The 26615-nt window shown below is 42.3% G+C and overlaps 1 protein-coding gene across 2 annotated transcripts in view; it reads left to right on the top strand.

Moving 5' to 3' along the window:
* The window catches only part of grm8b (glutamate receptor, metabotropic 8b), a 211070-nt gene that overhangs the window by 93417 nt on the left and 91038 nt on the right, over positions 1–26615 (top strand). The window lies entirely within an intron of this gene.

Genomic DNA, 26615 nt, shown 5'->3' with positions numbered 1-26615 from the left:
TGGCATTTATTGGATAATTGTTCCTATGACTCATGTTCTGATTTTATTCTGGGTTTTTTTTTCTGTCAGGTGTCTAAAGAGCGCCAAAATATCAGAAATGGTTCCCTGTTGCAGGTTTTTACAGGGAAACTCAAACCTCCACAGCTGCTCCTCCGCCTCCTCCACCTTTGTGGTGTTTCAATAGAGTAAATTATAATTTGGAATAATGTGCAGCCTTTCTTGTCATGTGCGGTTAAAGAGACAAACGTGAAACAAGGATCCCATTGTGGAGCCTTTTCTTCCCTTCTGTATTTGAGTCCTCTGAGCGAGGGAGGAGGCTCAGAACGAGGTGCTTTCACTGAATACACCATCAGCTGCAGGAGAGCCAGAGCGCTCCAATTATCCTGAGCTCGTTAACAATGATGAGGACGCACTGAAAGACAAATTGGAACAAAGGATTCTTTTCTCCACCTCTGTCAACAGTTTTGTTCAGAGAAAAAGAAAATGTGCTTTAAAACTGTCTGGTGTTTCTGTTTCATCTTTTAGTTCCTTTGAAATAATAATAATAACTGGTAGCCACAACACTAATCAACTTTAAAATATGTTTTATAATCGGTATTACTGAGGATTTATGGATGGAGTATATAAATTGGAGTTCTGGGAAATTGGATTTCTATTTTCTATTTTGATGGAGCTAGGTTAGTAGTTTCCCTCTGCTTCCAGTCTTTGTGCTAAGCTAGGCTAAAAGTGGTTGTTAGCTAGCAAGCTAAGAGAGCAGCTAGATAACATTAGCTTTCTAGCTAACAAATGTTAGCTCATTGAGAGCAGTCTGATAAATGGAGACTTTAAGCCATGTTTCCAGCGAGCAGTCCAGTACGGTTCAGTTCAGTTTGGTACACTATTTTCCTGTCTCCACAGTTAAAGTTGTGGATGGTACCAACAGAAGCGTTCCTTCCCGTCCCCATGTTTGGTCCCCCCTCTGTTGGGGTACCTAGCACGCAGATCTGGTACTAAAAGGTGGAGCTGTGAACACTGAAGTCTGATTGGTCAGTAGAGGACGGTCACTCTGCTCAGGGCTGAGTTGTGTCTGGTTTTGAGGCTCATGTAACCACTGTTCATAATGTGGAGAGTTTTATTAGTAAACTGTAACTATAAAATGAAAAGATGTTTTGCTGCCTCTCACAGCAGCTGGAGTCTGAGAAAAAATAACTTCATTCACTGGGCCGACTGCCGGCAACTTTTAAGGTGGAACGTTAACTTGTAATGTTACTCAATGCATGAGTTGATGACGTGAATCCATCAGCACACCTTAAATTTCACTGTGACAACTTTGACCATCACTTTAGTTTCTATATGACACACACTTTTAGTAATGACTTTAAAAATATAGATGAATTTGGAGCGGATTATGTGAAGGTCATATATTCTAATCCTCACTTCCTGTGGGCTACAGCAACACTAAACCCCTGAGCTTGCCTGAGAAGGACTAAATGCACAAAGCTGCTATTTTTAAATATCCCATGGAGAGAGACTCTCACTGCAGCCTGTTCTATTTTGTTGTGAAAATGTGGGCGTGCAGCCTCGTTCTGTGGACGATAAACCAGGTGCAGACTTATAAAGGAGGAAATACAGTAAGTGTACTGTAGTACGGAGCAGTGAGTGACAACAACCCCGCCCTCTGTCTGTGGTGGAAACACTAGGGTCTAGATACCATGTCTGAAGGGTTACTCTTGGTTCCAAAGGTACCATACTGACAGTGTTTGGTGGAAGCAGGGCTTTAGTCATGTTTCTAATGTGCTGTTCAAAGTTGAGGTCAGGATTAATGATAACACCCAGGTATTTTACATGTTCCATGGTGTTCAGTGCAAATAATTTCAGGTGGTTAGATAGTTTTTCTCTCTCTGCTTTTGCTCTAATAACAAGAATCTCAGTTTTTCCTTGGTTTAACTGCAAGAAGTTCAGATCCATCAATAAACTTATCTCAGATATACATGTAGTCAGGTTATTGATGGAACTATAGTCATTTGAATTTCTATAGATATATAGTTGGGTATCGTCTGCATAATTATCAAAATAGATATTGTGATTTCTACTAATGCCCAGTCGCAGTATATTAACCTCTTTTAGACATTTTTTGATAACCTAAAGCCTTCTAAGACAAATTTGTGATTTAGAGCTTTATGAAACTTTTGTTTTGATGAAGTTGACTTCATTTTCAGTCTTTACAGCAGTAATGTACCTCGCCTATCAGCTGACGTTTACTACAGAAAATACTCCTAGTTGAGCACGTTAGCCCTAACCTGTTTAGTCAAGTTGCCAACTGTGCTTTAAAATCTTGGTTTTATTAGAGTTTGACTTTACTAGAATATTATTCTGTATTCAAAGTACAGGTTAATGTCATAAATTATGAAACACAATACCCATAGGTGGTGTATGAGGTGCATTAAACCTACTGTATGTGAGCTCTAACTATCACCACACTGTCAGGGGTTGATGCCACTGACCTTTTTCCTGGCATCTGTGCACATCAACTCTTTTAAGAAAGTTGTGACAGTGTTAGGAAATATGATGAAATGGCTCTTTGTTTCAGCGCGTCTCGTATCAAAAACATCCAGATTTCACTCCATCAGCAGACAGCTTCTCTTGTGTTTCAACAGAACAGGGATTAATGATTATTTTTGTCCCTGTGACGGACACACACAACAACCTTGAGCAGTATCACACAGGTCCTGACTGAGTCACAGTGATGAGCCGTTGCGATGGATTTCATCACCCACTCCCCACTGTAAGAGGACAGACCCGCCCCACGCCAGCTTTGCGCTTCACCCAGCAGCAGCAGCAGCAGTAGCGGTATTTGAAGTGTAGGCGGAGGGTAGCGAGTGTAATGGATGCGGTGCTGCGGAACGCTTGCAGGCTTCAAACAAAAGGGAAAGGCCTCCAGAAACGATGAAAGACAGAAACAGAAATCAGAGCTTGTTTTATTTTCATCTCACATGAAAGAGGTTAACCTTAACATGACCCGAACCCTATGATGAAAGGATCATACCATGCACGAATTGAAACATAGCACTCCAGAATATTCTTGGTATTTTAACATACGGTATGTTTGAAGGGTGTCAAAGATAATAGTATTAAACAGGCACAATCACTCACTATGGTTAATGTAAACTGAATGAGCCCCTTTGATTTAAAACATTTTAATGCCTTTGCGCCGGCCAGAGGCTTGATGTTGTCAGGTTGACAGTTCATCTGCCCGTCCATCCCATTCTTGTGAACATGATATCTCAAGAACACCTCGAGGGAATTTCTTCACATCTGGCCCAAATGTCTACTTGAACTCACAGATGCACTCTTAATTTTGGTGGTCATATGTTCAAGGTCAAAGCCACTGTGACTGCGTCTATCTTATTCTGATGAACACAATATCTCAAGAACGCTTTCCACAAACGTTTACTTGGACCAAATGATGAACTGATTAGATTTTGGCGGTCAAACGTTAAGGTAACCATGCACTTGCATATGTCTCAGTCTCAAGAGCACCTGAATGGATTTTTGTTTTAACTTGGTGCAAATATCCATTTTGAGTCGAGGATAAACTGTTTAGAATTTTGTGGTCTCATTTTGTGAATGCGATCTCTCAAGAGCACCTTGAGGAAATTTTTCCAAATTTGGAAAGAACGTTCACTGAGACTCAAGGATGAACTGATTGAATTGTTTGTGGTCAAAGGTCAAGGTCACTGTGACGCTCTCCACTGCATTCTTGTGAACGCAGTATCTCAAGAACACCTTTGGAGCCGGAGAAATGGAGCTGTGGTATCGATTTCTAGCCCATATATGCATCAAACCCAATCATGAATCATGAGCAGCACCATTGTACTTGAGCACAACTGTCAATCATGACGTCACTTACCTGTTTTATAGCTTCAAATAACTTATTAAAACCAAACTTATCAGAAAAATGAACACTTCAGGGTGTGATGAGAACTACCCAAAATGACAAACACCTCCTTTTGGAAAAAGCCTCTAATGCGTCTGCTCCATGGGCCCAAAGCTACGGACAATGTGGGTGATTTTACATATGAAATTCGAACTTTTTTGCTTCATGCACCATTGAGCAACTTTCGTAGGAATGACTTGGGCCTTGCCTCAAATGCTGTATTCTCTTTATACATCCATGGTTTATATGTGAAGTAAACAGCAGCTTGGCTATGAAGTATGTTCAAATGTTAGAGCGCTCATTCCTTCATAGCTTGTTTATCATGTTAATGACATGAATATTATGGAGGGGTTGGGGTACGTCTAACTGCCTGGTTGTAGAGATCTGAAATGAGAGCTGTTTGGCGCCTGTTATTTTATTCGCATGGTTGATGATCTGAGAAAGACAAGACGCTTGTCTTATTACCTTTACAAGCGTCAGACAGTTCTAAGAGCCCGAGTCCAAGAGAAAATGTCTGAAAGCAAAAATGAAGTCATTTCTTGACTGCTGTTTGTGCTTGTGGACAGAACTGGTTTGAGCAGACAGAAACCTAAAGTGAACATAATCCATTCTAAACATGCTTCTCCCTCTGCAAACTGCATTATTCCATTTTTGTGCGTTTGTTTGTTTCCCTTGAATGTTGTACACCCAACAACCCTGGCCACATACACGTCTTACGCCAGCAACAGGGTCTGGGTCTGATGGATTTCTTCGTCCCATTTCCTCCTGTTTGTCAGCGGGTTAGACAGATGTTGAGGCAGGCTGTCAGACAGAGCCGGCAGAAATATGGCCCATCACCATCCTCCTCGCCTCCTCATTTGCTTCACTACTCATGAAATGATGCTCTAAATGAGCTCATTAGAGTTTTTAGGGTGAAAACCTGAAGAAAAGTGAATTTTAATGGGGAAAGGAAACTTTGCCGCCGTACTTTCTCTGATTAATATTTCAAACAGATGCAGAAGTTTGCAAGATCTTGAGATACTTTTGTGTGTCTTTGGTTAAATGTTGGAAAGTCGTTTGTGGACGGTGGAACTTCAGTCACTCTCTCATGTCTTCAGTTTGGTTTGAAAATGTGGATTTGATGTTTTCTTATCCGGAAACTCAGGTTTTCTCTGCAGCAGTGCAAAAAGTGGATTTCATCAGTTTCACCTTCTCTTCTGTGTTGATAAGCTGATATTAGCGACTTTTGTATAAGCTGTGGTTAATTTTCAGGCCATTCATTAGAAACCCTTTGTTATTTTAGACTTTTGGAAAGAAATACCTCACGGTTACATCCTCACTTTAAATGAGCTATTTCCACTAGAATATATGCTGCAGGTGAACTATACATCTCTCCTCCTCATTTTGTGAAATTTTGGCAGAGCACGCCTACCTCTGCTGCTATTCAGAGAACTTATAACACTGTAAGTTTCGTATGTGGGTCACTGGGTACCAGCCAAATCTTGAGCCAAAATTTCTGTTCCTTTCAAACAACGAGCCCAGAGTCTTGCTAAAAGAAGACCTTTAATACTGCAGCTGAAGATGTCCCAATTCTGACTTTTATTCCCTGTTGTGTGGATATTTTTAGAGTCATGTGAAGTTCTAGTCCCAACCTCCTGGGTCTGATAATATCTGATCTATAGGAGTGAAGTGGGCAGAGCCAATGTTTCAGTAAATTCTCCTCTTCTATAGGACTTCTAAAGAATCACCCAGTTCAAAGGGACTGGTACCAAAGAATGATGTAAACTGTTGATGTGTCAAACCACTGAAACATTTTCTGCCACAGAGCAGCTGGAAATATCTGAATATTTTTGACTGACTAGTATAGTATATTCATTGTCAACCATATGAAATGCATTTTAAAATTAAAGAACTGTCATTTTTCAATTGGTCCAGCAGGAGGCTTTGACAGCAGGTCATTACCATGTGGCTAGACTTTGTATAAATAAACTATAAAGTACATTTAACCACATCATTTTATAGGGAAAATGTTTACCAAAGACTTGAAAACATAAACCAGCACAAAAAGGACGATTACCATCATGAGCCTCCATGTTCTGAACAGGCCAATTTGCATATAACAGAAAATTCATCAAACTACTCACTTGACCTTAACCCAGCATGAGACAGGCAAGATGGGAAACAAGGGTGGTCCTATTGCTACACGACTCTGCACAGCACATGAGACGGTAAAGCAGGGTGGAGTAGAGCGCTTTATAAAGAATAACCGGCAAAACATGTCAGTAACATTCATTTACAGTCTCTGTTATATGGCGGCTGATCTCATCCTTTGGCCGTTTTTCTGCTTCTATGAGTTAGCTGCTAACAGCTACTATTTAAATCTCCTGTGGCGGGTTTGATAAACAACTCGTCAAAACGTCACAGCTGTCCTGCTGGTGGTCCCGTCCTACTGACTGTGCTGTTCATACAAACAGACACCGTTTCGGCGCTGTTGACTACTTCCTGTGGCAGCTTAAATATGTAATCTTTATCTTAAATATGTAATTTTGGCAAAAAAACTGTTTAGAGGAGAAATTTGTTGATGTTTTAATGGCAATATAAAACAGGTATTAGAGAGGATACTTTCTTTTTCGTTTTAAAAAGGTGTTTTGCGTGTGAATGGTTATATTTGAAGTTGTTTAATAAATTTGTATGATTGAAGTTGGAATGACAGGGTAGATTTCTGTCTTTCAAAAGAAGGAATAAGTAACAAATAAATAAATAAATAACAATATAAAACATCTGTATTGGTATCGGCCCAATAATTTAAAGGAGCTATATGTAAGAAATCTAAAGCAAATAGTCGTAAAATCCTCCTAATATGTCACAGAGACTAAGGAATAATGTTCATATAACATACTGATCTCACCGACAACAATAGTACAGCCAGAATATTCGCATTTAAAAAAATATTTTACGGTCCGCAAATCATGTTTATGTTTTGAATTTGTGTTTTGGCCTGTTGCGCCACCCACCGCCGTCTACCAGTCACGCAGTCAGTAGAGTCTCAGCATCAGTTACAGTTACGACTGAGCTACAGCAGCACAGCAAGCAGCATTAGCAGTGTCCCGCTACATAGCATTAGCAGCCGGCTCCTCAGCTGTATCCCAGCAGCAGCGTTAGCAGCAGAGAAGCCGGACTTGCTCGAACGGTCCGCTGGAAAACTGAAGATCATGGACGGCAGCCGTCCGTGGGCAAACAAATCAGTCTCCAGCGTGCCGCTGTCCAGCAACTTCGAATCTGTAGGGGAGGGGGGGCGGACACGACTCGCGGCAGTATTTTGAATTTGAGTGCAGTAACCGTTTTGGCCACATTCTTACATACAGCGCCTTTAAAATCAGTGCATCCCTAATTATTATTTTTAACTTCCCTTTTTATCTGTACTCATTTCTGTGTTCTGTGCTGCTGCAACACTTACATTTCTCATGGGGATCAGTAGAGGCTTATCCTTTCTTATTTTATCTTAATCCAAATCCAGTATCTAATCTCATTGATTCTTTTGAATGACTCATCAAATATAACTACATTTAGCTTTTAACATTTGCAAATAAAGTTACCAAAAGCTTCCTGTTAAGATCCGTCATCACCTTTTGCTGTCTGAGAAAAGAAAAGCAGAAACAGTTGGTGACCAAATACTGGCCATCCTGACTGATCTGCTTCAGTCAGTGTTGATTTATGTGAATGAAAGTTAAACGAGGAGATTCCGTCTCCTGAGAGACGACTTGTGAAGAGTCTCAAAGAAGTCAGGAAGACACTTTGAAGCTTAAGGGAGATTTTTTTTTCAGCTTTTAAGGTGGACTGAGAGCTTTGTTGACACACTGCTTCGCTTGTTTCATCTGGCTTTCAAGTCAAGGCTGTGCATGTGTTGCCCGGGAAACCTTTCATGGCCCGGCGTTCAGCGGCTCAAAGGCGAGGAATGAAAGAGGCGAGTGGGCACATACGTCCTGTTTCTATCTGTCACTCCAGCTCAGTATTCGGAGGAGGGGAAGGGGCGGGGTACACACTGATAAACACTCGCTGCCATGGTGAACTGTTAATTGAAAGGTCAGCGTAAAGGCTTTGCCAGAGGCTAGCTTTAATGATATCTGTTATTACCCATAATTCCATTAGACGGCGAGCCTTTGAATGTTCCGGCCGTGCTTATTTGGTCCGCCTCTGAGTTCAGAGACTTTCCTCGGCTGAGTTGAAAGGCAAAGTGAAATTGCATTATTCCCTCTCTTTGGTCCCGTGTCCCTCTGATACGCTTCATTTGATTCCACATCATTAAATCTGTGTTGAAAGACAAAGGCGTCCACTTGAAAAAACAGTCTCTTAGCTCATATTTACACCTTGGATATGTTGCTAATATAGATCTTATAAGAGAAAAATTTGAGGTTCACACATTTCCAGTGGGGGAATGTAAGATGGGGAGAGTCTCCACAGCTGTGACAGTTTTCACTTTCCACTCTTTTACTCAGAGATTGTTTTACCTACATGTGTAATATTTTCACACAATGAACTTACATGTGTCTGCTATTAAAAAGTTTTTCAATAGAGAAAACAGATTGTGAGGAATCAGATTGAAAGTGGATGATGTCTGATGTGACACACGAAGCCCTCGTGAGTCTTAATGGTAACAGTGTGAGTTTGGTTTGTAACACGGCTAAAAAAAACGGCCTCAAGTCTTCATGAATAATCAATTATATTTCAGTCCAGCAACTGTTTCTGAATTGACTTCATACAAAGTATGTGATCAGATAATCTATACTACATAATGACATTGTTAAATCTTAGCAGCAGTGACATTCGTTTCCTTCCTCGTTGGCAAATACATTTATTTCACCGACACAGTGCTCATCTGATTGATGGAAATTGTAAATAGGGGTGTGCCATATCATATCGTTCATGATAATACCTGTATAATTTGTAAATAATGTGATATGAAAATATCAATTGTGATACTGGTGGTATTATATACTGATACTGTTACCCACGGCAACAGCAAGCATGGCTGAAAGTGAAATCATTCCAGACTCTGCAGTGGATCCAAAAAGAGGAGCAGCTTCAGTAGTGTGGAATAAACTGTGGCGTCCTGAATGTTTTACTTCTCTTAGCGCTCAGAGGGAACTCATTCAGCGGCTCCTCTGGCAGCAGCACAGCGTCTCTCCCTCTCCTCTCTCGCCGTGTCGTCAAGTGATTTTGTCATAAACCTTTGGTGATGTAAACCTACGTGAATAAACTCCATATATGTGACTGTGTGATAGTTGTGGTATCATAACAGCCTGTCACAGGTTACAGCCTGATGATTAGAGGAGAAATGGCAGAGCATAAAGGTCCAGGTGGAAAAAAACAACTCAGTAATTTAGGATTTTACTAAAAGAAGGAAATCAGCTGTTGATTTATATATATATAGATCCCAGGGGACATTTTTTGCATTTGGGAGCTGTTTAAATGTGTCATTAGTGGCAGATTTTATTTAGTTGAACTATTAATATTGTAACAGAATCTGAATCTCACTCTGAGTTTCTGTTGTTGTTCACAAACTAAAGAAATGAGAGATCATTTTTCTTTAGTTTCTACTGAATATTTGAAGCAAACTGTGAAACTACATCACTGATTTTGTTGCAGTTCTATGTTCCTAAATAAAATAAATAAAAACAAAACTTTTTTTTACTAATTTGTCATATCGTCAAGAATATCATTATCGCAAAAACACCCTAAAATATTGTGATATTATTTTAGGGCCACATCGCCGACCCCTACTTGTAAAAGTTGATTGGTCAAGAGAGAATCCTGCAAGCGAGATGATTCTCTGTTGACCAATCAACAGACCGCAGTGTCTTTAGCTCCTCCTTTTAGTATTGGGTCAGTGTGCCAGGTACCTAAACAAAAGGATCTGTTGGTACAATCCAAAACTTTTCACAATGGAAATGCAGAAAATAACTGTTGAAATCAGTAACAAGCTGAACTGAACCAGACTGCTTTGTTGAAACAAGGCTTTTCAAGAGCTGGATCATCACAGCCGTCCCATCTGCGCCTTCTGCTGGTAGATGTTGTCTCTGAAAACACTCTCTGGTTTCCAGTCTTTGAATGTGGACCATAGCGTCTTATTTTATTTCAGGATGGTTGTTGCCTCTCTGCTGCGGCTACTACAAAGTAAACGACGGAGCCATTTCACACAGTTCAACACTGCTGCCAAAGTTTTCTTTGGTGCTCTGCTTTCAGTCATAAGTTAACCCATCACAGAACCATGAGCTGCTGCACGCAGGATTCTAGCTGTAAAGAACAGTGAATAACTGGACGACTGTACGACTCCACTCCTGTAAAGACAACAGCTCCACTCACCTCACCATCAGAGCTGCATTTGTCTTGTCCAGAGATTCAAGGAACTGGAGCGAAGAATTTCCAACCTTCATCAGATTCAAGAAGCAGAAATGATCACAGACATCATCATCGCCTTTGGCCCCGCACAAGACAGCGCCACCACTACTGGAGAGATGGACTCCACCGTTTCTACTCCACTAATGATGCTGCTGCTCTCTCTTCTCCTCCATCTGCTGCTGATCCATGGATCCACCTCAGGGTGAAGCTCAGAGCCCCAGAAAAATACCACTGCATCCCATCCTGAGTGTTGGTCCACAGTTGGCGCTCATTGGAGGAGTGGAAGGCGTCTCCCCTGTGATTGATTAGTTGATTGGCATTAAATGAATGGCACTTATATTCTAAATATCACTAATTTTTCCATAATTATTCATAAATGTTTTATAAATTTGAGGTTTGAACTGTTGATTGGACAGAAGTGTCACTATTTTTTTACCACCTCTATAACTGATTATCACCATGTGCATTTTGCCTTGATGAAATCCGCTTGCGTACAGGCACGTGCACAGATAGACCCCAGGTGGTGCTGAAGCATCTGCCCTTTTGGCCTCTGTCTAGGTAAGTGCCCCTTTTGCAACACATTTTTTGCATCTCTTTGAATGATTTTATCTTTTAGTTTTTAAATTTGGCCCATGGCATCACTTCTCAAAGGGTGTTGAATGTCTGACAACTGCATTTGAGTCGAGCCCCCCGCCCCTCTCTCTCAACCTCCGTTGTCACAGCCACCACAGTTAACGCATGCTAATTGAGCACCCTGCGGAGCAGTATCCACGTCTCCCTGACCTGCCGTTATGGACAGCCAGGTAATGATCGTGTTTGCCCTTAAGGCCCTGACTGACTTCAAAGAACTGATGGCGATGAAGGCCCCCTGCTGCGTCGCCTGACTTCGCCGTGTCTTGGCCAAAAAGTTGTACATGAACACATCACAAAGAATAGCTAACAGCCAACCAGAACTTACCTTCTTGGCCTGCATAAGAGGAAATAAGTTTTGACACCAGCAGACAGCAGTCAGCTGTGTTTGTCATTCAAAGAGGGAAACCAGAAGACCGACTTGACGCTACTTCGTCAGTTAGCACATTAGCAACACAATCCACTGTTGAAACAGAACATATTTGCTGTGCGCCAGTGGAAAAATAACTCAAACCATCAGGAAATGTTTCTGCTAAAGAGCTCAGTGGATAAAGAAAAATAATCTTACTTTATGTAACAAGTTTGTTTTGGTCTCACTCCCTCTTGACATTAGCTCTTTGTTTACTTTCCTCACTTTCGTTTATCTTCTCCTGTGCTGAGCTGGGCTGCCATACAGAGTGATTTCATTCACTGATGGGCTCTGCTGTTGCTGACGCTGACTCAACATGCTAAATTGGTTGAAAAAAAGCTGACAGAGGCTGACAAGGGGCAACAGTGTGGGACACATTGCATAGGCTAGTGCAACAGAGGCTCATCAACGGCCCAACATTGACTGAAGGCTGATCGTCGCCTTGATGTGTCAGGGTCTTAAGCCTCTTCAGTGTTTGTCACTGTTGTGAAATAAAACATTATTAAAACATCTATACAGCCAGCGAACTTAGACAATAACCCACCATAAATCTTAGCACAAAAAAAGCTAGTCCGGTGTAAAATCACACCATACCCCTCCAATTCGCTGGCAGATTCGGGTTCACCAACTGCCCGCTGTGAGATAGACGTGTCATATTCAAGTCCTCCTTTCCTTCTGTGTTAGAAATCTAAAATAAGTCCGGACGTTTGATTTAAACACAGATGGCACATTTCTAATTTCTTTCTCCGGAACCTCCATCTTTGTTTTAAACTTCCTGCCAAATGCTGCTGACTGAGCCCTCCGCTGACCTCACCAGGAAAAAAAAACCCATCAGCACCATCTAGTGGACCAAAACAGCAATTGACCGAAGACCGATACTTGGTGTCCATAGAACGATACAGTATCACTACACAAAATATCGCAATAATATGCTGAATCGATTTTTCCCACCCCTAGTTATTTATTTTTCTAGAGCGCTAAAACATGCACAATGTGGCGTTGTTCTCTCTGTTGTTGCCTCGTATGAATAAAGGATAAATGTAGAAGATAAATGTTCATGTATAGCTGCTAGATGCATAAAGTATAGATCTTCAGACACTTCATATGTAAGCTAAACAGACATTTTCCCTGCTTGTTACACCTTTGTTACACATACAAGAGCCCTTCTGGAGCCGGCAGACGCATAGAAACCTCCAGGTAGAGTGCACTTTGTGAGTCCACAGAAATATTTGTGTAAGGGGTGCCCTCTTTTCCACTTGAGCACCCGCCCCACAAAACGTCTGTCCACAGCACTGCCTGCATGAAACCATTTTAAAAGGTCCAAAATGTGCAGCCCAGTGTGTATTAAACGAGCTGAAATTGAGGTGAACCACGAGCTGCTCGGAGTAGATTTATCACTGTGGCAGAAAGCAGAAGGTCCCAAAATAAAGAAAATAAAAGCTACCAAAAGAAAAGGTGACACCAGGTTCAATAAAAAATTCAATAACGTTTTCAGCAGAGTGCAGGTAACTTCAGTCCAAATGGAAACAGTTTAATTTAAAGGGTCTTTTTATCCTTTTTTTTTTTAAGAAATGCTAAATGAGCTCCAGGTAATGAATTTCGTTGTATCTGTAGGAATTAACTCTTTCACTTCAGCACAGCAGCTTCCAGCAGAGATGTTCCCTGAGGAGCTTAAAGTAAATCCTCAGCCTGGTAGAAGCTGCAGGGATTTCCTTATCTGTTTCCCAGGGAATGGGAGCACATTCCTACATCTGTGTGTGTGCGTGTGTGTGTGTGTGTGTGTGTGACCACGCTGCACATCCGAGTGTAAAGTGTACAAATCATTTCATACAGGTTCTGTTAACTGATTATTTCCCACTTTGGCGCCCAAAGTTAATTTAATGGATTTAAGCACAGCAGGAGAAGCCTCGGTGGCTGATTTTCCACAGTAGTTTTCCAATATTGGAAAAGTCTCGGCTGAAGCTAAACCTCATTAAAATCATGTTGTGTGTGTCCATCTTTATTATTTCCACATTTATCAGCAGAGGTTTCCTCAGGAGGCAACAGAGAGGAGAGCCTCCCGAGGTTTTCACACAGTTCCTTCATACAGATAAATGAGTTTATTGTCAGACACTTTGTGGTTATAAAATATACTGTTAAATATAATTTGCAAAATCTATATCAGTTCTGTCTGCTGCTGACTGGGTTGGGATTCTGCCTAACCTGATAATTATGAAGCTGTTTACACTGAGACACAGTCCTGACTGGAGGCCCATTTGTTGGCTGTAAGCTTTAGGAGATTCAGCTGGACTGGGCTGTGGTAATGGGAGCTAAAGGTCAGATTTGTATCCAGGCTGCAGGGTCAGCCGGCTTTTTAGAACTGATCCAATGACCTAATTAAGGCAAACCTTTAAGAACAATGAAGGTGGTTAACATGTGGCTGTCACATGAATCCTGTCCTGATGGTCTTAAAGTGGCTTCATTGCTGGTGATTAGGCATGTCAGTGGTTAACTGTTAATTGGTTAAGATGCGGACACACCAAACCGACATCAAAGAACTAGCGCCGACGAAAGCCAACTGTTGTGTCGTCTACGTCGCCTCACGTCGCCCTGTGTCAGTTGCATTTGAACACACTACACGGACTACATCCAACGGCCAAGTAGCACGTACGTTCTGCGCCTGCGTGAGAGAGAGCGGAGTGAGAGAGTGGTACATCCTGTCAGCCGAGGGGTTTCCTATCTGTGCAGCCGAGCACCGCAGCACCTCCACGGACTATTACATCCAGACGGTCCCGGTGTTTCCTCCGCAGGCTCCACTTCACTCAGCTGCCCGATAAACCCGCTGCTTCTTCCCACTTTAACCTGAATAACAAACCAGGGCTTGGTGCTCCGGTTGGATCCAAACGGAGAGCCGGGGCTAGTTCAGAGACTAGCGGAGGCTAACTGGCTGTGCTTCCCTCCGGTCATGCTGTGGCTAACGCTCCGCTAGCCGCTCCCAGCTAGCTCCGGTTTGTTATTCAGGTTAAAGTGTGAAGAAGCAGCGGGTCTGTGGGGCAGCTGAGTGAAGTGGAGCCTGAGGAGGAAGCACCGGTTAGCCCCGGTTTCACTACAGGCAGATTCATTCGCTACAGGGGCGAGGAAATAAAACCTGAACAGCCAATCAGAGTGATCTCTCTCACCGACAAGCTCCTCCGCTGATTCAACATGCTCAATCGGCCGAAAAGCCGCCGACGCCGAAGTGCCGATGGTGCGGGACACACCGCAAAAACTAGGCTGACAGACGCTCACCAACGGCCCGACTTTGGTCGACGGCCGACCGTCAGCTTGGTGTGTCAGGGCCTTTAGGGTGGGCACAGTGTTTCCACAGCAACGTTGTCCGAATGAGCAGCACCACCTCTGCTAGCTCACACCCGACCAGGCTGGTGCACAGCACAGGCCAACACGTTAACCAGTGGAGACCAGAGGGTTGACACTGGGTACCATGTTTCTGCAATGGGTGTCGGGCAGTGGTGGCCTGTGGCATAGGCAGTATAGGTGGATGCTCAGGGCACTGTCATCCGTAAGGGGCGCCACAAATGGAGAAGGAACAAAAAAAAAAAAAAATCAAACTCTTACCACTTTTATTTTGAAATATGACATAAGGCCACGACAACATAACTACACAGCAAAACCTACTAAATAATACTGAGGCCATTTTTCTGGGTGGACGTGGAGAGATAGAACATGAAATCAGCAGGAGAAGAGCTTGTTATCGTTACCTCTAAGCAACCAGTGGCCGCAACGGACAGCTCACGGAGGGGAAGTCGTCGGAAGTTGTCCTTTCATGTCTGCATGGCCAGTCACCATTATTGTGTAAAGATGCCAGCGGCGTCAGGGGGAAACGTGTCTGGACAACAACAAAGGTTAAGGCAGCAGAAGTCCGAGTGGGCCGGGCAGGAGAGTTGGTGAATGGGATCAACTACCACCGACTTTCACCTGCTTCCTAAACCCAACCACCTGCGTGTGTTGGCAATATGTAACCACGTGTGTGTTTGCTGTTGAAAGAAAACAACGGCAATTCACGGTGTTATACTGACATGGTGCTTTTATTTTTGAAAGCGACTGCATGCAAATTGTACACTTCCTGTGAAAACAGAAGTGTATTTTGAAAACAGACAATGCATGTAACAGGCTGAAGTTGACACGGCGTCCCAGAACGTCAACAAGCAACACACCCAGGGTACCTTGGATGTCATATGTGGACGTGAAAAGTCCATGAGCAAATGTGGACATGTGACATTGCCCAGTCTTTAGTAGTAATTCTTCTTGGTAAATGTGAGATGTTTGTGTCACACATGTCTGCGTCTTCACAACCAGGAATAAGGAAGTGAGTGCTGTGACATTATGTAGCAGCTGCCGTAGATGGTTGGTGCAGTTTGTCTGTTTGAGATGGAGATAAAATGCTGGTAGACTGGACAGCAGCAACTACGGGCATTTCAACCAGGAGAGGCCAGGTGAATGACATAAAGATGATTGTTTAATACGGATTGAAGGTGTAGAGATGATGCAATGAATATGAATTGGCAGAATGTCTTTGGCGCTTGGACTCCCATGGGAGATTTGCAATCAAGCAGCATATGAGCAGCAGCAAGATCAATCCCCCATGGAGTCCAGATACTGGTAGTCGTGGTTTCTGATGACTCTGAGATTGAAGGCTGATGAGGCTGATGAATCTGCGAAGACTCATCTGTGATGGGGAGGTGGCGGGTGCGCACAATCAAAGCATGAAGGAACTACGAGCAGAAAGAGATCCATATTTAAAAGAGGAAGCAGTAAGATGATAGGCTACAAGGAGCAATTGGCAGTTATGAGAAATATTTTAAAGATCTAGCCATGTAAATATAAAGTTTTCATGACGAACTTTCTCTAGAGTTTCATTTCTCCAACCTCTCTTTGACTGATCTCGTCCTGGTGGATGATGAATGTTTCAGGCTCCAGTTGCTCTTCAGCTCTGTGTACCACATGACAATGGGTGACTAATTGGCCCAGTCATATTAAAACTGTAATGCGGTGACAGCTGTGTGTTTATAGAGAATTTTATATCGGCTTTGAATATGGCTCAGCCAGTTATAATCAAGGACTGGAACTATCGGGGTGATAATTGCATCATATTTCACACAACATGAAAAATGACATTAAAGGAGCTGGAGTTTTGGAGGTGAAAGGTGAAAAAAGAAAAAGTAAAACACAAAAGAACGAGAGAGAGATAAACATCTTACCGTGCTGGCTGTGCTTTCTAATAACCAAAATCGCTCTGTTGCTGTTAGAGTGTGAGAAGAGTTTAGTTTGCTGTGTAGTGTTGGGAGATAAAATCTGCTCAGAGCTTCATTGATCTCAGCAGAGTGAAGGTCAGCAGAGATTCAACATCACCAGTGAAATCTCTGAGGATAAAGCTAATGTGAAATGTCTCCACGTTCTCATAAATCCATTACTGATAAAGGGTTTCCAGCATATTATTAGATAACACACAGTCACTGGAATGTAAGGGGAGGGAGTTGCCATGTTACCACGGCAACTACTGATGGTTAAGTGCCGATGTTCCCTGTTGTGTGTTTTCAGGGATTCATATTTTATGAACACGAGACAAAACAACACAAGAAAATGTAAAAGATGTCAGTGGCAGTGGAGGAGGAGGGACCCAGAGGCCTTTTATTTTGAAGGACTGTGGTATTTTGTGGGCTTTGGTTTTTATTCGGAAGTCTGTTTGCACCGATATGCTTTCATTTTTTGGGCATTCCGCTCTCCTTAATGATAGAAAATGTTTTCTGAGACTAAAGATAGTCAAAGTTAGCACGATACACAGTTTATGTTGTTCTAGGGTGTTCACTGGTAGAGTGATAGCATTGTCACCTCACAGGCTTCGAACCCCGGGGTGGGGGAGCCCTTCTGTGCAGAGTCTGCATGTTCTCCCCGTGTCAGCGTGGGTTTCCTCCAGGTGCTCTGACATGTTCTTCCCGTGTCAGCGTGGGTTTCCTCCAGGTGCTCCGACATGTTCTTCCCGTGTCAGCGTGGGTTTCCTCCAGGTGCTCCGACATGTTCTTCCCGTGTCAGTGTGGGTTTCCTCCAGGTGCTCTGACATGTTCTCCCTGTGTCAGCGTGGGTTTCCTCCAGGTGCTCTGACATGTTCTCCCTGTGTCAGCGTGGGTTTCCTCTAGGTGCTCTGACATGTTCTCCCTGTGTCAGCGTGGGTTTCCTCCAGGTGCTCTGACATGTTCTCCCTGTGTCAGCGTGGGTTTCCTTCAGGTGCTCCGACATGTTCTCCCTGTGTCAGCGTGGGTTTCCTTCAGGTGCTCCGACATGTTCTCCCTGTGTCAGCGTGGGTTTCCTCCAGGTGCTCTGACATGTTCTCCCTGTGTCAGTGTGGGTTTCCTCCAGGTGCTCTGACATGTTCTCCCTGTGTCAGCGTGGGTTTCCTCCAGGTGCTCCAGCTTCCTCCCACAGTCCAAAGACATGCAGGTTAACTGGTGACTCTAAATTGTCCGTAGGTGTGAATGTGAGTGTGAATGGTTGTCTGTCTCTATGTGTCAGCCCTGTGATAGTCTGGTGACCTGTCCAGGGTGTACTCTGTCTCTCACAGTGTCAGCTGGGATAGGGATTTGTGCCGGACTTTGGAAAAGCCTGGTGTCTGATTTAGGGGGATATATTGGCAGAAATGGAATGGTGTGTTTGTTTCAGAGGAAGAGACCTCTGCTGACAATTCAGCTCTTGATCAAAACATCCTGATTATCTAGATCTTAAGTTATGAGATAAAAATGGTGAACGCGCATTAGCAGGTGCTAGGCTAATGGCATAGCTCCGACATGCCAGCGATGGACTGATTTGTAACTTGAAACTGTTTTTACTGGTTAAAATCACCTGTAGTCTCATTTCTCAACATTGCATATGCACAAAACGAGGCCTGGAGGAGGCGTATAACACTTCCCATGCAAAAGTTGTGATGTATAAAAACAGACTTGATGGGAGAAACTTTGACCCATGCCTAAGAACATATTGGAGACTGGTAGTTGGCGACACAGATAATGGGGCGGAAGACTGATTGTAGAAATTGTTAAATTTTTGGTGCATGCCATTTTTGGCTTGTTTCCAGACACACATTTTGAGTATGGATCCCACACATTGTTTCATAAATGAGACCCCTGGTCTGTTTGATTTGGAAATAAAGAGACCTCCGTGGATAATGCCACTTCAGGTTAAAACTTCCTAATTGATGAACACTGAAGGAATTGTAATCGGAGAGGTTTCAGCTGGTTGCAATCTGGAGGCCCCACTGCTAGATGCTTCTAAATCTCCCTAAATCTGGCACACTGCTTTTTTAATGTAATTTTTTTACATCAATCTTGTTCTGTTCTGCTCTGTCATGATTTTGACCTGTTGGTGATGAGCTGGAACTCCAGTCAGGTGCTTTCAATCTTTTTAAATGATCACTTCACTGTAATCACATCACATTTACGTCTTTTCCCGTTCACCTCTGACTGTGCTCTTACATCAGATGGTGTTTTTAAAACTAACGACCTTCAGGTGTCAAGAAAACTGGGCTTACTTTGAATGAAGAGTAAGAAAAAAAAAATCCTCTCACTAAGATGTGAGAGGATGGTGCTGCCTTCACGCTCTCAGCAGCCTGACCTTCAAACCTTCAAATATATAATCCTAAAGCCTTGTTGAAAAGACAGGGAGCCTGTACGGGAGAGATGCTGCAGCTCCAATCAGATGGCCTGATGGACCTGTGTAACGTAGCTGTGAGTTCAGAATGGAATCAATTTTACTCTGAAAGCGTGTGAATGAAGCCGTGTGCTGTGGGAGAGAGACTGCAGGCGGCCTCCGCTGATGATGATGATGATAATGGCAGCAGGGTCTTAAATGTTTTTATCTTCAGCTTTTTCCCTGGAGCCTCCGAGATCAGCCTGAACAGATCTGAACTCACACAGCTCCCCTGTCTTACACAGAGATACAACTTTAACTTGGAGGAACTTGTACATGAATACGTTCTTTTAGTGATGGGTACATTTATTTGCCAGCTTTACTTTGCAAATTAGGAATTATACCTACAAACTACATGAACAATGAATGAAAACTCAGATTTTATTTAAATTAAACTTTATAACTAACTATGTATTCAAGGAAAGCTGAAATGATTTGACTAAATGACTTGCTGACTGTCAGTCTGCAGCCTTAGAGATAGGGTGAGGAGCTCAGATATTCAGAGGGAACTCTGAATAAAGCCGCTGCTCCTTCACTTTGGGGGATTTTTACCCATTCTTCCTGCAAAAAGCTTCTAGCTCTGTGAGATTCTTGGGCCGTCTTCATGCTCTGCTCTCTGAGCTCTATCCACAGATGTTTAATGATGTTTAGTTAGGGGGACTGTGAGGGCCACGGCAAAACCTTCAGCATGCTCCTCTTGAGGTCGTCCATTGTGGATTTGGAGGTGTGTTTAGGAACATTGTCCTGTTGTAGAAGCCATCCTCTCTTCAGCTTCAGCTTTTTTACAGATGCTGTGATGTTTGCTTCCAGAATTTTCTTGAATTTAACTGAATCCATTCTTCCCTCTACCTGTGAAATGTTCCCCGTGCCACTGGCTGCAACTAGGGTTGTAACGGTACACAAAAATCTCGGTTCGGTACGTACCTCGGTACACAAGTAACGGTTCGTTTTTTTTCCGTACAGTAATGAAAAAAATAGACAACTATTAAATATCTTTTACTTATTGGTAACCTTATTAAAACATACCACCACAGCAGTTAACTCTTTTTACACAATTTTTGAATGAAACAAATATATATAAAATCCTGCTTTTTCACATTGCTCGAATGAAAATAGAAATATAAAAGTGAAAAATAAAATCCTGCTGTTTTTTTAACACATTTTTTGAATGAAAAATATAAATATAAATTTCTGCTTTAACAGTTTTACTCAATTAAAATAAAAAGTATAGTGCAGCTGGTCAGCTTTAAAGCCTGCTCAGATTCAGTTTTACTAGGAACTTACTTAGCTTTCCCACTTTGTTAAAGTGCAGTAAACAAAACATGCTTATATCTAATTTATATCAATTTTACTCAACTCCAATGGCGTTGGTTATTTCTTTAGCGCAATGGTCAGGGAAATGCTCTTTCTCTTTAAATGACGACGATATCGTATTTGCACCAGATTGCTTTTTCTAGTCGTGCCAGTTAACGTTCAAACTCGGGTGGTGTCGCTTTAGATGCGTTAGCATGTTAGACGTGTTTCCAAGTACATACCCGACCGCTGTTCTGCAGTGTCGGCACACTGCTTTTGTCTTGTCAACTTGTTTATTTCCATCTTTGTATTTTACCTTGAAACCAAAGTGTTCCCAAACGGAGGACTTAAGGTTTGCGGGTGGGTCTTCAGGTTCGTCAGGCTCACTTGCCATGTTGTCAAAATGCGAGAATGCGCTGCACAAAGTGAAGGCAGAGATTTACGGTCGGACTCGGTCCGTCACTCAATTATGTCCGTCGGGGAACTAGATATTTTAAATGGTTCAGCTCGCAAAAACGGAATTAAAATAAAACAAAATAAAATAAAATAATGTCCTGCACCCAATAATTCGGTACAGGGTCGTGCCGAACCGAAAGTCGCATACCGAACGGTTCGACACAAATACATGTACCGTTACAGCCTTAGCTGCAACACAAGCCCAAAGCATCATCCATCCACCCCCGTGTTTAACAGACAGGTGTCCCTTCCTCTCCAAACATACCTTTGCTCATTGTGCCCAAAAAGTTCTGTTTTACCTTCATCAGTCCACAGGACTTGTTTCCAAAAAGCATCAGGCTTGTTTCAATGTTCCTTTGCAAACTTCTGACGCTGAATGTTGTGGTGAAGACACAGGAAAGGTTTTCTTCTGATGACTCTCCCGTGAAGGTCATATTTGTCCAGGTGTGTCTGCACAGTAGAACAGTGCACCACCACTCCAGAATTTGATATATCGTCCTGCAGGTCTTTTGCAGTCAAACGAGGGTTTCGATTTGCCTTTCTAACAATCCTACGAGCAGCTCTCTCTGAAAGTTTTCTTGGTCTCCCAGACCTCATCTTGACCTCCACAGTTCCAGTTAACTGCCATTTCTTAATGACGTCACGACCTGAGGAAACAGTGACCTGAAAACACTTTGCTATCTTATAGTCTTCATCAGTTATTTTAGTTTTCAGAGTGCTAGGCAGCTGTTTAGAGGAGCCCATGGCTGCTGATTGTTGGGACAAGGTTTCAGGAGTCAGAGTATTTATAAAGCTTAAAAACTAAACATTCATTTTTAGGAATAATAATCCATTTACGTTTTGCTGAATTGTTCACATAAAGTTAATCTTTGATTTTCAAGATGCAACAGAAACGCAGGATTTAACTACCTGCTCAGAGTAAATATCTCACACATACAGTCAGACTTTATGTTCAGAAACCTTCAGTCTTGCTTAGAGATACCTTTTCTATCTCTTTACTGCAGTAATCTTTGAACTCTGGAGCTCCAGTTCTACCTCCTTAAAAACCTCTCAGACGTCTCTCCTGTTTAAACAATCGAGGTCAGACCAAACAGACAGGATTATTTTCAGCTTGTTTCTTTTCCCCAGGAGATTTCCTGCGACAATCGGCCGGTGGAAAAACTCCACTCCAGAGCCAATTAAGTTGGAACTGCTTTACAGAGTGAGGTTTGTCTCTTCTGCCTCTACTGTACTTTACTTTACTTCATGACAAAGGCACAAAGTTCATTGTCAAAACTCCACCACTGCTCTCGTTTATCTGTCCCCGGGGCGGCAGCACTGACTGCAGGAACAATGTCACAAACTTCAAATGGGTTTATAGTGGTGGAGACTTCGGTGAGGACGAAGCGGAGAGTTTAATGATGTGACGAAGAAAAACATCAGCTTTTGTTCCTGAACCTTAAAGCGAAACCAGCTGATTGCAGCTGGACAGGAAGCTGCAAAACAAGGCAGAAGGTTAGAGGACGTGAATAAAACTGTAATAAAGAAGAAGTGAGATCCAAGTATATTTTATCATCGTATGAAAAACTCAGGAGCTGAAATATCCTGCTTTTATTGAGGGGATTCTTTATTTTAGTATGTTTTATTTGCACTGTTCATACTTTGTATTGTAACTTCTGCACAGCATTTTCCCTGGGATAAACACACTATCTCATCTTACCTGACTTTATCTTATATTATCTTACAGCTTTACCTTGGCAGATAATATCTCGTCAGCAAGCACAAACCCTGTTCTCCTTTTCTTTTTTGCGTCTTTTTCTGAAGATGTGAGCGTCGGATCTCACAGCAGTCGTGTAAACTGCAAGAGATGCACATGTAGTGTCGGCTTACGAGATTGTCGTGACTCAAAACAGCTGATGTACTGAGTGGTCATCAATGTGACTTTTGGACAAATGAAAAAGAGGTGAGAGAGTGAAAAATGAGGAAGAAGAGTTGGGGTTACAACAGAGCATGAGGATGAAGAGGAAGATAAATGGCACACAAACCACACAGACCTGCCTCACCCTGACTTTTAGTCCCTACTGTGGAATAAACTCCAAGAATACTGCATACTACATTACCCATAATGCAACTTGGAAGTGTCTTTCAGTAGACCTTTCCTCCCTGGTCTTTCAAACATCTGCACCTCCACTTTGTAACGCAGATTCTCTGATATAAATTAGTGTAAAAACCAAGCAGCAACCTCTGTGGCTAAAAAATGAAGCCAAAAGCTGCAGTTCCTCTAATGTCCACTTGAGGCTGGCTCCAGAAGTGAGTCAGTCCCCGCAGACCTCCATGTTAGAACGCCCAACGTTACAGCAGAAATTAACATGTTTACAGCCTGGGACGAAAAAACAGTTTTGGTCTCTGGAGCTAATTTGATCATTCGTGACAACTGTACGGGGGAGAATTTTTGTAGAACTCACTCATTTAAATATTCTAAAGGTTTAAAGTTAGGTATAATTAAAGGCATAGCTTCTTTGAGTGACAGGTGGGGACTGTCTGTTGAGAAGCCGCTACCATGGCAGCAATGTTAATTACTTAACTGTTGCATAAACCCCTAGATTCACGGAGTATAGGTGTAGCTGTAGTTGTCTCTATGGACAGAATCACATTTACAATAACTTCCAGGGAGGAGACTACGTTACGTACATGAAGTGAAACTGCTGAGCAAACGCTGCCTCAATTGATTGTTTTTTGATTCAAGCACAATGGCCGACTGACAAAGTTTGGAGACAAGTGAAAAACAGCCTAGCAAAAGAAAAGGAGCTCCTCTGTGTGAGGAGGCAAAGAAGAGCAAAAAGGAGAGTGATAAAAGAAGAGGAAAAACAAGAGTAAACCTCAGTCAGGTGTTCAAGAGATGGAGGGAGCTCCGTGACCAAAGAGGCTTCAGAACCCATGTCCAGCTAGCTTTCTTTCTAATGGATCAGTAAGTAACACGGCTAAATGTTAGCTAGACCAGAGAGGACTGTACTGTACTGGCTGCTAGTTCATTCCTAGCTGGCCAGCATCGCAAATCGCCGCAACCAGGGAGCGGGTAGCGAGTGTTGGTCAGCTGACATCCTGGTTGCCATTCTACGGCAGCCCTCTGACAGTGATACCCCCCTCCCTTCCTTCTGTTCTCTTCTCATGGAGGCAGCTATCCACGGACATCGCCCAGCTAAGTTACGCCCAGCTAAGTGAACACTGGACTTTGTTTCCCATTCAATTTGAGCTCCAACCGGCCGCATGGTTTCCATACGGTAGCGTTTATTCTAGAATGGGGACTGTTTACATGTGCATATTGGTATAATTCCACTGTGTCTACTGTTGTTTGTACTGATACTGTACATATTGGTATCATTTACTGTGAGCTGTTTGTACTGGTACTGTGCATTCTGCTATAATTATTTGCATTACTATTTGTTTTTTCTTCAGATTAATCTGATAATTGTTGCTCGGTCTCTTTACTCATTTATTTAGTAGAGTGTCCACACACCTTCTCATTCTACATATACATAGAGGTATACTGGTGGCTTTACAGCCTACATTTGATTTAATTTAGAGAGTTTAATAGAGTCATATTATTGATTATCTCTGATCCCGACGGTCAATTTGGTCGTTGCGACAGTGTGATGCAACACCACTGACACTAGGTGGCGCCAAGCTAAAAAAAAAAAAAAAAAAAGAATCCTGCGTACACATATTGACTTAACAGCAGTACATTATTTAGCTTCCATGCTGGTAGATTTAGTTTATCAAAGATGCTAGTAAAGCAACACATCCTATGAACTGAGCACAGCCGCACCACCATGTTTAATTATTTATCTTAAATGTTAAAGTTATGGCTTTTACATATCTCCACAACTGATAGCAATTGCCAGTTGACTACCTGGAAGTAATTGTTGTTGTTTGTGTGATGTCACGCTAATTTGGTCTATTTTAGTGTGTTTTTAGTTCATAAAGGTTAATTGTAACAATTTGGTCACTGTAAAAAGTCTTGTTCAGCATCTGGTTGTAATGAAAGACCCATTAAGGAGTCAGATTTTCAGCTCCTCTGATGAGAACATTTTGTTTTAATGGTTTTAAGCCCTTTATTTGCTAGCGAAAATTAGCATTAGCATTGCTATCACAGTTAACAACTGACTGTAAATGCACAGTGCTCTCCAAGTTAGCAGCAAGAGTTCAGGTTAGTTCCACCCCCTCATCCAAATATGGCTACGTTTGGCTGCAAAAATCCAAGATGGTGATGCTCAAATCTACAAACCGATGGGTGACATCACGATGGCTGTGTCCTTTATTTTTACACAGTCTGTAGTAAAAAGTCGTGCACCAACAACAAAAATCAAAGTGGCACTCCAAAGATCTGACAGGTTTACTGGTCAAAATTTAAAGTGTATCCCATCTACTGCATTATGGGAAATGTAGGATCCAGCATTTCTGGAGTTTGACCCACACTGGGGACTAAAACTAGGGTTAAGACAGGCCAGTCTTTTTGTCTTTTATTCTTCTTTCATGTTGTAGCTCCAACTCTTCTTGTTTGTTTTTCCACAGTCTCCCATAATGGCCCCTCTTCTTCTTTCTTCAAGTCTTTCTCATCATCCTCTTGCTGCTTCTCCTCATCTTCGTCATCTGCTGGCTGACAAGACAAAATAAAGCAGATCAGAAATACATGTCTCTGGAAAGAGATTAAGTCAGCTCAGCCCAGGGTCCATTTATTTTTCATTCGCTTTTTGTTTTTTTTGTTTTTTTAGAAACATTTCAGACTCAGTGTGTGATTAAATAGTTCCCTCCAGTGAATATTTTTTTGCAGTTGATGCTGCATGAAGGAATCATTAGTGAGATGTTTGAGATAATTTGACAGTATTTAGTATCTGGCAGCATTAATAAACCCACTGACCTTTGTTTTAGCGACTGCAGAGGAAGGTTTAATAATCTCTGTGGTGACACATCACAGCGGTGGCGGGAAGATAAGATCAAGACAAACAGTGAAGATAATTAAAACATTACAGCAGAGACATAATGGGAAGAATAATGGCACAGTCAACAGATAAACAGGAGTGTAGATGAAGCCAGCTCATTAACAGATTTGCAGATAGAAGCAGATGTGTTAACACGTTCACTGCCAGATGTTCAGGCTGCTGAACAAACCAGCAGAGCGTCACATTGAGGATGAATGTCAGCAGAAATCTGAGGGAAAGTTCACTGAAAAAAACGGCAGACGATGCTAAAAATATCAGCTAAAAAAGAAGCTTCCTGTCTGATGACATCCTGGACCCTATTTTCCCATGTTTTTGTGCCAAAGTGACCAACGGCATCGACAATTTTAGAAACTGGTCCAGTATTGAGCAACACCTGAAGATGGCAGCAGCTCAACTTGAGGCATGTTCTCACAGTCAGTTTACGTTCATTAAAGTGGCTCAGATTACTATTTGAAGTGTCTGACAACATTACAGAAAGGATCCCTACAGAAATAAACCTTTTTGTTTTACCAGAAACAGCTCTGAAATTGACCTTTCGCTAAGCTCCGCCCCTTTGTGATGGTCCAACAAGCTGTCAGAGTAAGCGTGGAGCCCACACTGTAACTAACTGCACTCCCTGAAGAAATATTAATATCATATATTTGGGAAAACGAAACAGTGATCCCAGAGAGAAGCAGACAGAGGGGTCTACAGTCTGTGTTTGAAGGATATATCCAGGATGTCAAACTGACTCAGCAGCAACAACAGGTTAAAAAGACAAAGATAGTTAGAAGCTAAAGCCGAACTATAGGCTACAGATCACAGTGTAAAAGTGAACCACAACATCACTGCTGATCGC

This window comes from Epinephelus lanceolatus, chromosome 5, assembly GCF_041903045.1.
Source record: "Epinephelus lanceolatus isolate andai-2023 chromosome 5, ASM4190304v1, whole genome shotgun sequence".
Classification (NCBI taxonomy): Eukaryota; Metazoa; Chordata; class Actinopteri; order Perciformes; family Serranidae; genus Epinephelus; species Epinephelus lanceolatus.
Note: the sequence above shows the minus strand (reverse complement) of the source record. Positions and strands in the feature narration are given on the sequence as shown.